General features: G+C 38.1%; 1 long non-coding RNA gene across 1 annotated transcript in view; it reads left to right on the top strand.

The window, feature by feature from the left end:
* Window positions 1–12,792, top strand: part of LOC127386311 (uncharacterized) — a 50,896-nt gene extending 38,104 nt beyond the window's left edge. Inside the window, exon 3 of the long non-coding RNA XR_007889851.1 lies at window positions 12,040–12,792. This is a non-coding gene — a long non-coding RNA (uncharacterized LOC127386311). The remainder of the gene's footprint in view (window positions 1–12,039) is intronic.
* Window positions 12,793–13,042: the final 250 nt, after the last annotated feature.

Genomic DNA, 13,042 nt, shown 5'->3' with positions numbered 1-13,042 from the left:
TTTCTGATGACAAACACCGTGAACTTGGTTTTAATCTTTTACTGACTGAGCTCCTCTCAACTGTGTTTGGCCTGTACCAGAGAGTCCCATTGCTTGGCTTTTAAGATGTTAATGACAATAGCAATAATTTTTAAAAAGCAAGTGTCAGCTAACAAAGAGCCATCTTGAGTTTGTTTTGTGGCTATGCATCTAGAAATATTTGTTACAATTACTCATGTAGATGGGGCAGCTGTATGCATCATATTTTGTTGGGTTGGGAATTTTGTGCTATTTTGGACAAGCCAGAAAGGCCTTTAGAATAAATGGCTTTGGTGTCTTTCTTGGTAGATGGCAATAGTAGCTCAAGGCTTAAATGCAGGAGATGCAAAAAAATAACAAGTCAGTACTTATTATTAAATTTTTAGGTTGTCATAGAATAATGACGGCACACAGCTTTTGCCAAAGGAAATTATCCAGCCTTGCCACTCAATTCAGATGCCAGCCTCCAAATTTGCTTGTTTGATGGGGCTGGCATTCCTCCCTCGGAGACTAGAAAATGCTCCCATAAGCTTTCATTGACCTAAATCAGAAACATCTGTTAAAAGCATGAATTACTCTCATCAGTCAGAAATGTGCACAAGGGCAGATTTTATCCCCTCAGATAGGTGACGAGTCAGTCAGTCATATGCCATCAGTACCCTGCGTGTCAACCTATGCATGTATTTCGTTGAATTGCTACCTCAGCCCAAGCCCACATCTTTCTTTGAGCTCTTAGTGATATTCTAAAAGTAAAATTAAACATCCTACATGTTTCTGTCTTCTTTGAAACCAGTGCTTTTTTACTCCTCACAACAGCATACAAATGCATTAGAAGGTCCAGAAAGCTAAGGGAAAATAAGTCTCACAGTCCTTCAGAGTAGCTTAAATACAGTGGAAACATAAACATTAATTTATTTTTCATCTCATGCTATTCTGGTTTAGATACAGATATTTTATTTAGAGTGTTCTGTGAAACCACTTCACACTACAGACTTACCAGGATCCACATAATTGCTGTTTTTTATGAAAAAATAAAGCCCTGTCTCCAAATCAGCTATACCCCACCTCAAATAGGCACAAATAGAGAGGACAGTTCAGCATGTAACTGTGAAGTGCCCGTGTTAGGGTATGTGTGGTCGGCTGTGCTAATTGAATCCTAACCCCCACACCCACGCTCCTGCTGGCACTGCTCCATCTCCCCATTTACTATAGCTCTGTGTCTGCCTCTAATAGGTTCTGGCATATTCTCCAATCCCACTATTTCTAATCCTGACATCCACTTGCCAAATTGTGGGAGCAGCTTGGGGAAAAGGAAAAACAAAACAAAGCAACCATCATCTTCAGATGAAACTCGCCCGCCTGCATGGCTGCCTTCCAACATGTCTGCCAATGCCTTGCTGCTCCACAAGCTCCTGCAGGACTTGGAAACTTGAGGAGAAAAAGAAAAAAATACACAACAGGCACAGAAATAAATGTTAGTGGCTTCAAAAGGAACAGCCATCTGTTTTCCTTACTCCCTGGCAGCAGTAGGAGCTCCCTGTAGTGAGGATGGAGATTTGGCAGGTTTCTGTAACCCTGTTGAGCTTTTACTATCCCTACCAGCATCCCCTGCTGCTTCTCTCCACACCCTCAGACCAATTATACTTCGACTTTTTCCTGCAGCAGCAGTGCCTACACAACCTCATACTCACGGGCAGTTTATTTAACCTACTCCTTGTCAAAACCAGCAAAGTTAAGTATGGCATTCCTAAATTTGGAATTAGTAGTATTTTGCAGCCATCCTGCATCCTAATCATAGGAAAACTGGTTTTAAAATGTAGCTGAGGCAGAGTTTACAGCTGAGAAAAAGAACTTGTTTCAGTTCTGTGATAGCATGCCCTAACCAGTATCACCCAAGATGTCAAGAATAATTGTGTCATATTTTGCCACTGTGACTGCCATTTGCATTTTAATTTGCATAATGCTGCTTTCCCATGCAGAAGGTTGCCAAGAAAACAGAGCATGAAACCTGTCATAGAAATGCAAAAAAGAGGAATCAGGGAGTTTATTTTAAAGTAGATTTAAACTGTTTCACTGTATTTCATTGCCATAAAAAGCAAACAATAAATTTGCTCAGTGTTTAAGTTTATTGTTAGTATTTTTCATCAGGTGTGCTGTAGATCAAATCTTAGGGAAAGCAGCAAATACTAGAAAAAGTGTAGCAGGTAAGAGAATGTCAGAACATATATTACACACACTGAAAAAACCAGCTACCCATAACCACAATCATCCCTAGAGTAGCAGCTTTTCAGTACAATTCTTCAAGGCTGTTTCTGTTCTCAGTTACTGTAGTTTTAATATCACTTACAGTCACTTCCTAGAGACTTGATTATCCAGATTCTAGAAAGTGTTATGTGCTTTAGGGAAAACCAGAGTTCTTCATACAGTAACCTGTTGTGCAAGAGCAAGAGCAGCTGGTGTAGCTTATATAAAGCAGCAAATAGCCCAGTGAAATAAAACGTAAACATGTTCATAGTAAGAACAACTATTGGCATGGAACAGATCTCATTGGCATGTGTTTCTATTTGGATCACAAATAAAACGATCTGCTCATCTTTTGTCATAACAAAGACAAAACAACAGGATAGAGTTTCCATGAGTTTGGGGGTGAATTTCTCTGATATCTGGGTTTTCTTATTTTTATTTTACATTCAGTCTTCCCAGTTACAAGGCCTGCATTTTCTCATAGGTTTATGCAAGTTGAAATCCCATTATTTAATTTGTCTATCACCTTATAATCTTCATTGTGGGGGTTGAGATTTCTTGTTTTATTGGTTTGGTGTTTTTTATTTTGGTTTTGTTTGTTTGTTTGTTTGCTTTTTTTTACATAAAACCAGAACTAGCCAAATGGAACATGGAATCAGTGGGTATTTATATCTACTGGTAATATTCTTTGTGTGTTTTTTTTAAAAAAGGAGATTCTGCATTAAAACTAATAACCGCTGCCTCAAACAGTTTATTTTCTTCCTAGTTGTGCTGCGACAACTTTAACCACCGGGTGCACTTGAATTACAGATTACTAAATGATCTCCTTTTATATTACCAGAAGAAATATCACTGGAAAAAGGCTTGAACTAGGCTGCATCCTGTCTGCAATATGTACTGTACAAATATACAGTAGTTGACAGTACAACAAAGATTACTCAGACCAGGACAATGACATAACAATATGTGACAGCCAAGTGACTCTATGTAATACATATAGTGTTCTATGTTTAATAAGAGCTGAGACACTTCCTGGACACTATCCATAACAGAGAGGCTGTAGTCACACATTTAATATGAGAAGAAACTATAGAGGCAATTGTTTATAATTCTCTCTGCTACAACTACAAAGTTGTCCAAAGAGAAATGAATGTTGGAATGATCCTGTGAAAAATAGGAAGTAAAAGCTCAGTAGAGGGAACTGCCTCATTCTTTTGAGTGCATTAACCCAGCTTCCTAGCAATGGTAATTTTAACATTATATTAATAAAGCCTTTCAATTTTCATGTAATATCATATACCTTCCACGAGTAAATTCCCATTTCAGTGTCACAAGTGGTCAGGATTTGGGATGTAGTGCTTATGCCCTCCCATCTCCCAATTCCGTAACTTCCTACTCAAGAAGGTGCTAGTCCTAAGGAATGTACAAGGACCTCTGGATGGACTGAAACCCACAACAAAGAACAGCAAACCAGTCCTACTGTTAATATCTCGAGTGTCACCAAGCCACTGGGAAGTGAAGGGTTCTTAGAGGAAAAACACACTCTGCAGAGAAATGAACGCATGCAATATATATATTTAAAATAATTCCACAGTTGTGTCTTCCAGCACAATTGAGCCTCCCGCATTTGTTTATAAGAACACCACAAAGCATCACAGCTGAGGGACAGAAAGTTACACTTTGCACATGTATCACTGCAAACCAAACCAAAACAAAACCCACCAAAAAAAAAAAAATTATCTGGATTGTGCTTTAGAGGCTTCACCCTTTCTCTTTCGGCAGGAGGAACTAGGAGTTGTTCTGCTGGTATTTTGGCATTTTAGCACAAATGCCTCCTGGAGCCTAAAAAGCATTTCCTGGAGTAGCAATGACCTGGTGGGTTCAATGGGTGCAGCTTGGACTTGGCACTCACTAGAAGATCTAGCACATCATGCTGCAAAAGAATGGGGCTTGGTTCTTTACACCAATCGCCCTCTGCAGCCTCAGAGCTCTTCGTGCTGCATTTTTCATGCTGCCTATGTTGTGGATCCAGTCTAAATTTGACCCTGCTTAGGAAGATCATTTCTGCCCACAGGGCTTCTGCTCTCCAAGAGAAGAGAACTGAAGGAAATTTTCCTTGAGCTCTCTCTATCCTGAAACATTAGGATTGCTAATAGAGTTCCCAGCTGCTATGATAGTTTGCCTAATATAAACACCTGCCTGCTGCAATGACCCAACCAAAGTAATAGGCATTTGGCCACTATACAGCTAGAAATTACTTTTTAACACTACAGAACCAGGCCAGTTACAAACAGATAAGCTGTAGCTAAAAGATAGGATAATTCTGTTCTGGTTCAGCAGCCATCCAGTCCTCTGAATGCATATATGTTTTTTAAATGGTCACTTTAACTCTGCATTAAAGGTGTGTTTGAAGCCAAGAGCTCACTGCCCTAAGAAAACTGCATTCCTTTGGGTTAATATTTCACTTGACAGGAATCCTTTCTGGCTGGAGACTGACTATGCAAACAGGTTTGTATCTCATTGTTTCCAAGAACAAATTTTTTTCAAACCCTTCTGAAACACAGCTGAGTTGAAATACATACTCTCCAGTCCTCTTCCTTCTGTTTAAATCTGTAACTCCAGGTACACTCTTTTCTCTAAGAATAGCATGTTTGTTTACATTAGTTATGTATTATTTAATTATACTATATTTATATTAATAACAAATTGGATACCATAAAAGCATATGATTTCAGACCTCATATGTAAATAGGCATTAGGATTATTTAGACTCAAGGGGACTTGCAGGACAACAAATTCCTTTCTTTTCCATTTGGAACTATCTGGCTTCACTGGGTCTAATGTCAGGAAACATGTCTTCCTGCTGCATCTAATGTTACTATCTCCTCTGAGTAACATACAAGCAAACATGACATACAACAAAAATACCACGTATCAGTACGTTACCTAATCTATTCCCACCCTACAAAGAGCTCTGCCTTTCTTCTGGACATTTTTCTATTGATGTGGAGAATGGCCTGTCTTCTCCCCCCGCCACAAGACTAAATTCATAGCCACTGCTTATGTCTTACCTTACAAACCGTGGGCAACAGAACAGTTTGCATTTTGTGCTCCTACTTTCACATTTTACTTGTCTCCCAGAGCCTTCTAGTGCACCACAGGGAAGTACGCCAGAAATTTGGGAATTAAGCTGGAAACAGGAAGACTGAGAAAACAAAACTGATAATTGAGTCAGAAAAACTAGTAAGTGATTCAAGTGAGTAAGACAGGGACGATGAATCACAGGGAAATTATAAACTGGATAGTGACAATAGGGTTTGCTTTTAATAATTTAATAAAATGCTTATTTCTTTTTGAGTGCTTAGAGTCTCCCAACAACAAATCTTTACTGAAAAATGTATGGTGAAGATAAACAAGACTGCTTCAACATCTTTCTGGGCCAAGTATATGTCACCTACAAAATCTCAGTCTCACTCTTTAAGCAGGACAGAGATTGGCTTCCAAAAAGTGCAGCAGCCATTACCAAGCAGTAGCTTTTCTAAAAAGCTAGTACAGAGAATCATTCTGTGTCACTTGCACACAGAGCATAAATACTTCTGATGTACAATAATATATCAGAAATTTTTTCAGATATCAACTATTTACAGGACTGACCTCAGATTGCCTCTTCAAAGTACATCTAATTGCCTCTCTTTTGCCATAAATCAGCAATGGAATTAAAAGGGAGTCCTGAATCCTTACCCTCATAAATATAGGCAGGAGCTACCAGTCCACACACTACTAGTGAAATCAATGCAGTTTGCATCTTGTGCCATTCATGGCCTTCTCAAAGACAGGCAGGTGATGACTCAGAGCATATTGCTTATTTCCTCCTCTACCCCAGTTTCCTGAGGAAGCCACACCCCTCCATAGTACGATATGCATCACTCACATGATTAAAACTAGTCCCTCAGCCCAGTAACAAAAGCGTGTCTCTTATATTAGAGGAATTAGGGAGCATTCTGGGTCATTCAGCAAGACTGCTTGCACATCCTGTCCTATTACTTGTCTTATACCCACCACATCAGAGAATGTATGAGTTTTCATCAAATTCCATGTATCACAGAATCTTAGGGGTTGGAAGGGACCTCAAAAGATCACCTAGTCCAACCCCCCTGCCAGAGCAGGGTCACCTAGAGCACATCACACAGGAACTAGTCCAGGTGGATGTGTCTCATCCCATGGTAAAACATCACATCCCATCATTCTCAAATGCCTCTGTAGGAAGCTCTGTGACTTCTACCTGCAATTTTGGGCATCATTAAAGTGATAGGGAGAAATATACCCATTTAGTCTCAATGTCAGTAAATGGAAGATTAGAATGGTTTAATTCCTGGTTCAGTTTCAATAGGGAGTTCACATTTCCTAAAATACTTATTCTTGATTCCATATTTTCTAGTAATGGAGGATCACTGGAACTACTGGTAGCCACAGTCATCATTTACCAGGTCACTAGTCACTGTATCCTTTAAAAATGTATCTTCCATTTCTGGTCTAGCAACAATTTCCTATTTTATATTTGAGCAGTAGGCTTGACTTCTTTATCTTCCATAATTTTTAGTAGATTCTGACCAGCCAAGGCCTCCGGATTAAGGTCTTCTCTTACTGGAGATAGAACAATCCTGGCTGAAGGTGTCTATGGATAGCAGAGCTTCAGGGTGAAGGAAAGCCACTTGCCAAACTGAAGGTACTTTGTATTTTAATGGCCTTTTTCTAATATCAAGTGTTAACATTTGATTTAGATAGAAACAGTGTGATATTTATTTTTCACTCTAAAGATTTAAATCAGCTTAAACTGGAAAATTCTGTTAAGAAACTCTGCTTAGGAATATGTTCAACATGAGATATGCAAAAACATATTTTGGATTCTATCAAAACAATCACCTAGACCTGTAAAACATACACAGAAACAAGAAATGGTTAAAGATTTCCAAAGAAACAAGCAAGCAAAAGCAGAATACACCAGCCACACATTTTTTAATATAAAATGTATATATAAAAACCACTGAAATTGAAAACTGTATTAAATGCAATTCCTGTAGTAGTCAGCTTCCAGGTTAATGTGCTGAACATTTTCCTCCCTTGTTTATTTAATGAGAATGCTTTGCTTTTGTTGTGGAGATGGTTTTTTCCCCTAGTGACGCAAGTGTTGAGTTAATCTTTCAACTCCTGCAGAGGACAGGAGAGTGGAACACTAATGGAATTACAGGGAGGTAACTATGCATCGTTCATCCATTACTATACCTCATTCTTCAGTTATTGCAATGCAGTGATAGAGCACCCATCAAAGTTAGAGATACAGTTGCAGACAAAGGTCAAAGGGAGATGGTTTACACTCCAGCGCTTTATTTGTTCCTTCTAGTTTGAAGGGGAAAAAAACCCTCCTGGTTATCCCACTTTCTTTGGTAAAAACCACTCGATGACATGAAACAGTTACCAACAGACCTCAGTGTATAGGGGGAACTTATGGCTATCACATTCTCCAAGTCCTATCAGACCTCTACATGTGTGTAAATTAAAGCTCTATTATTTGGTCCAAAGCCAGCTGAAACTACTTATTCCCATTTATTTCAATCAGTTTGGAATCAAGACTTACCTCAAACCAATTCTAAATCATTAGAATAACATTGGCAACTACTTTTTTTATTATGTTGCAAGAAGTGCTCTGTCTCTTTTAGAAAATAAGATCATATGTATTTAAAACAAGGCGAAATGACAGATAGGCCTTTTGCTGAAGAGGAAAGGCTAGGGAAAGGTGCATCTTTTGTTCTGTATGAAATACCTTCCAGCAGCAATTAGAGCCCAAAGTGAGTGTCATCTTAACAATATTTAAGATTAAAGCCCATTAAGACAGAAAATATAAATGGACAATGACCAGACTGAATAAAGATTTTTTGGTTATGTAAACCATGCTAAACAAGTGCACAAGCTAGAACACCTAAGTTTTACAATTACTTGAGCCCATCATAATTATCTTTAAATATACATACATAAATACAAACCACTCTTGCATATGGCTGTACTGATACATGTTCAAGGGCAGTCTCCCAAGCAAACCACAGTGACCTCTTTGAATGGCACCTGGACAGGCCTCGCTCAGCATAGAACAGATTGAAGAGCTGTTGTTCCACTGCAGGACCATGTCTGAAGTTCTCACATTTGGTTTCATTCTGAATGGGACAAATTCAAAACCTTTCACACATTCTCATTACAGGCAATTGTTTCCACACATTTGTTCAAACCAAAGCCAGAGGTTTATGGTTCAGAAAGAGGCAAAGGGAGTGAAGGAATGATGCAGTAATTCTGTAACTATTTTAGCATTTTACTAGTCTTTGAACTTCAACAAATAAATTGGGCTATAGGAATAATTCTAGGAACCAGCAATGTATTATAAGCTTAATACCTTCCCAGTTGCTTTTACATAGAGAGGGTATTTGAATAATACTATTTAGATTTTATTAACTAGTGTTTTCAGCCATGCTTGGACAGAGCAATCTGGTTGAAAACAAATGCAAAAAAGCAGGTAAAGCATGTCTAATGTGAGCAACAGAGTGTTTATGCTATCCTCACACATACCAAACAAGCAAGTTTACCCACTTTTTTATTTGCTGTTTAGCTTTTATGCAGCATGTACTCAACAACTTTCTTAACATGTAGTAGCATGTCTGACCCTTATGTGAAAGGCGCAGAAGGTTTTTTGCTTCACTCCATGTGTACCAGGCAACCCATGCAAAAAAAACATGCAAAAACCCCATGCAAAGCAATACCATTTTCTTCTGATTTGGTTATGCTAACCCCCCCCACTTGATAGTGCTTTTGCTCCTTTTCTATGTTTTTCACAAAGGAAAAAAAATAACCAGAGAAAGCAACAAGGAACAGGGACCTCTGTGTACATAACTCTCCTGTTTTGCTTAGCTTTTTTTTTTTTTTAAGAATTAAGATATGAAGTACAGAACAAAGGACAATCCAAATAAGATGGAAAGAGCAGTACTCAGTTTTCATCTGGCCTGACAGTACCTTTTCTTTGCAAATTTCTAGTCATGTTGAAGTGGAAATTTTAGTTACAGATATTTTGTTTCATAGTGGCTAGTGTGAAATATCTGCCACCCAGTTGACAGAAACATTGACAACTGGAATGAAACAAGATTTGTTGAAGAATAGTGCTGCGGAGCGTTTAATCACTTGAAGGAACCAGAGTCAGATCACAAAAGTATACCCAGGTATACTTCGTTAATGGACACTTCCAAAATATATTTTCCCTTTGAACTGATTTGTTTGACCTTTCTGCAGGGCTTGCTGACTTGGAACAGTGGGTAACTCCAAGTGAGTTCACCTGTGCAGCCAATTAACCCACATGTCTGAGCCAGGCTTGGCACATGGAGGTGCACCTGGAATGGAAAGAGGCAATAACAAGATCCCAGGCATTGCTCAAAGGAGATGAAAACAGAGGTGGAGCTGAAACAAGCTTTTAAAAAATTGTTTAAGTCGATGAAAGGGTAAACATTTTAAAAAGCAAGGTTTTGTAGATTTTCAGGATGGAGAAAGCCACATGAAAAAGTTAAAAATTGAAATTGTTGTCACTTAATTTTAACCTGATTAAGTTGCAATGGAGCTAATTTTAAATAATAAGTAAAGGGTACATATATATGTAAAAAAGATAGATGGAAAATGTGTACAGTCAAATTTTGCTTTTGAGCAGGGAGAGGTACAAACTCATTAACTTCATAAAAGATGCTGTTCATTTATGAAACAATTTCATTTGTTGTTCATTTACTAAAGATTTTATACAAATAGAAATAAACTGCCCTGATTTACTAGCATAATTTGAATAACTAGGTAAATCTTTTAATGGAAGTTTTAAAAGGCTGAAAAGGCAAACCAAAACTTGAAACGTAAATTAACTCAGGTTACAGGGAGGTGTTTCAATACCAGAAACTCAGCATAAGGAAGAAAAATAGTTTTCATATACTACTGGAAGAAAATTCTAGCTGCAGAAATGGTGCTGTTTCCCTCTTTGAAAAGGAGCTAGAAACTTCCTCACAAACAAAAACCCCAAGCCATATTTTGTATTGTATACAATTTTACATAAGCCAGGACAGCTGACCAGAGCTGGGTGGGTAGTGTTCAGTACCCTGACAGTCACAGAAGATCTGAGTGGAGGAGTCAATGCAGACAGACCTGTTTTGTGCAGCTCCTGGTCCAGGCTGGTGAGGTACAAATCATCTGCTCTTCAAAATTGTGCATCAGTGCTCTGCCTCAGCTATTATTCACTCACAAGAATATTAAGAGGGTTAATTGCTTTCATTGAAGTTGTTCATTAACCTTGAAAGTGGTGCCAACTCACCAAACCTTCATCATTCAAAGAGGTTACTGTTTTATGGAAGCTATAGCAGGATCTAGCCCAGGAAGAGGCCTCTTCACAGCCACCCAACTCTTCCTTTATTGCAGGAGCAATGCTGATGGGCTACAGCTGTTTCAATTTCCCAGTAAAGACACCTGCAATTCAGGTGCATTCCTGGTGAAAGCCATATTTTTAAACAAAAATTACCTTTCTACCACCTCTTTTGGTGGCAGAGAAGACTAAGAGACAGTGGTACAGACAAATCACTCGGCAGGACTGTGTGGGCAATGACTATGGTCAAGAGCAAAGCTGGTGATTTCAGAGACAGTACTGGGACAGAAGGGTACTATTTATATTACAAAATTTAAATTGAACCAAAATTAGATCATGCTACTGGTATCTGGAAAGGCATACCTGTTACAGTAATATTAGGAAGTAGAAGGAGTAAAAAGCCACTTTTAAAACAAGACCTTTAGCACTGGCAGGAGCCACTATTTCAGCCCTAACAAATCCTTGTTTCCCAGTATAATATTAATATGCAGCTACTCACATATGTAAGCTGCATTTCAGTGATACAAGGTATTATTTTCTGTCTAATTTTAAAAGAGTTGTATCAGCTTTGGGCCAAGAACAATCTGGAACCTCATAAAGTTTCGTTGGTTCCTTTGTGTTTGCTTCCCTGTTTTTTTCTTACTGGAAATCCTACTCTTGAAAACATAATCCAACATGACAGTATGCATGTCTTGCAAGAATGGGACGTTTGAGGTTTTACAGAATGTATTTAACATTTCTAACTGGTTTTATACAGGGCTAACTCACACTGATTATTTTTGAGGACATCCGTTCTACAGAGCCTTAGCCTAGCCAGAAATCTTATGCACATTATGTTTGTGTTTATCTGTGAGCTCTTCACAGATATGGTGTCTGCTTCCTTTTTTACCTTTTATCTAAAATCCTTTTCTCAAGTTCTTACACTATTGGCCTGATTCGTATATTTGCATTTCTTTCTGAAGTTGTGTTTGAGTTGCACTTACTTCAGGTTCCCCCCTTCATGAGTCTTCTGTTTCTTTCAGCTTAATATTAAAGTTCTGTTTCATCTCTACAGAAACCATATGAGTTCAGATCAACAGTTTGTGTTAGCTTACTATCCCATCACTAGCAGCAAATGCCTGGGGAAGAGGATAACAGGGCAAAGCGTCAGCAGTGCTTTCCCAAACTACACTCTCTTCAACCAAGAGTATTTTGAATATTAAATGATTTCTAATTCACTTGCAATTTACTTGTTGGTTTGTTGTTTGTTGTTTTTTTTTTTTTTAATACAGGCAACTGGAAATACATGTTCTACTAAAAGGATTTTCAGGAGCAAAATGTATTTAGTTCCTTTTCCTCTATTTCAGATGTCCTACTTGCACGAGGAAGGTGCCATAAAGAGACATAGTTACCATTAAATTCGAACCAAGACAGCATAAGGGTAAAAGCTGAATGTTTAAGAACTAATGGTTTTATCTTCTCAGACTGTGGACTGAGATTAATCTTTAACATCTTATAATTCTATGACGCATATTGGATTATGACTCAATAATGACATTTGAACTATCCATACAGTGCAAGCTTGAAGTCTACTGTAAAAGAGAAGTAAAATGTAATGCAAATAGAAACAAACAAACAAAACTTATTGTATTGTGTAGTAATGACTCAAGAAAACTAATGAAGCAAATGACATGGCAAGAAGACCAGTGGGTATTTTGGTTAGTTCCTGGTACAACTAAGGAAACCACAAAACCACATCAATCCCTAGTCTGCTCAACCAGTTAAAACAGAAAACATTTCTGGTTTTGCTTCTAGAACTGCAAACCACAAGAACAAAGAAAATTTAGCTTATTCTCAAGTGTTAACCTGGTTTACTTTCAAAACCTCAGTGACAACAAAACTAGCATCTTGGTGCAGTGCTTGGGTGTGACATGAAGAAAGACATATAAGCACTTGTACCTTGTATGACTCATGAGCGGTAAAAACTTAATTCTGACTATTTCACACTTCTTCCAGATGGAACAAAATTACCCCTGATTCCTGCAAGAATCAACATATCTCCTAGCCACATTTTATACCACGCTACAAAGCGAAAAGACGGTTATCAGTGTATTTAAATAATCAAGTTTTCTTTTCATGTATCAACTGTTTCACAAAATAAACAATGAGGAATACAAGTTGGGGAAAAAGATTGTTCTCTATTCTTGGCAACTCTTAAGTGATTCTGTGTAGTGGGACTGATGCTTACTGATCTAGAGACAATATTGTTTTCTTCTCTCTGTTTACAAGGAGTCACATGGGAAAAACAAGGGGTAATGGGCACAAGTTGCTCCTGGAGAGATTTCCATTGAACACAAGAGGTAAATGTTT

This window comes from Apus apus, chromosome 6, assembly GCF_020740795.1.
Source record: "Apus apus isolate bApuApu2 chromosome 6, bApuApu2.pri.cur, whole genome shotgun sequence".
Classification (NCBI taxonomy): Eukaryota; Metazoa; Chordata; class Aves; order Apodiformes; family Apodidae; genus Apus; species Apus apus.
Note: the sequence above shows the minus strand (reverse complement) of the source record. Positions and strands in the feature narration are given on the sequence as shown.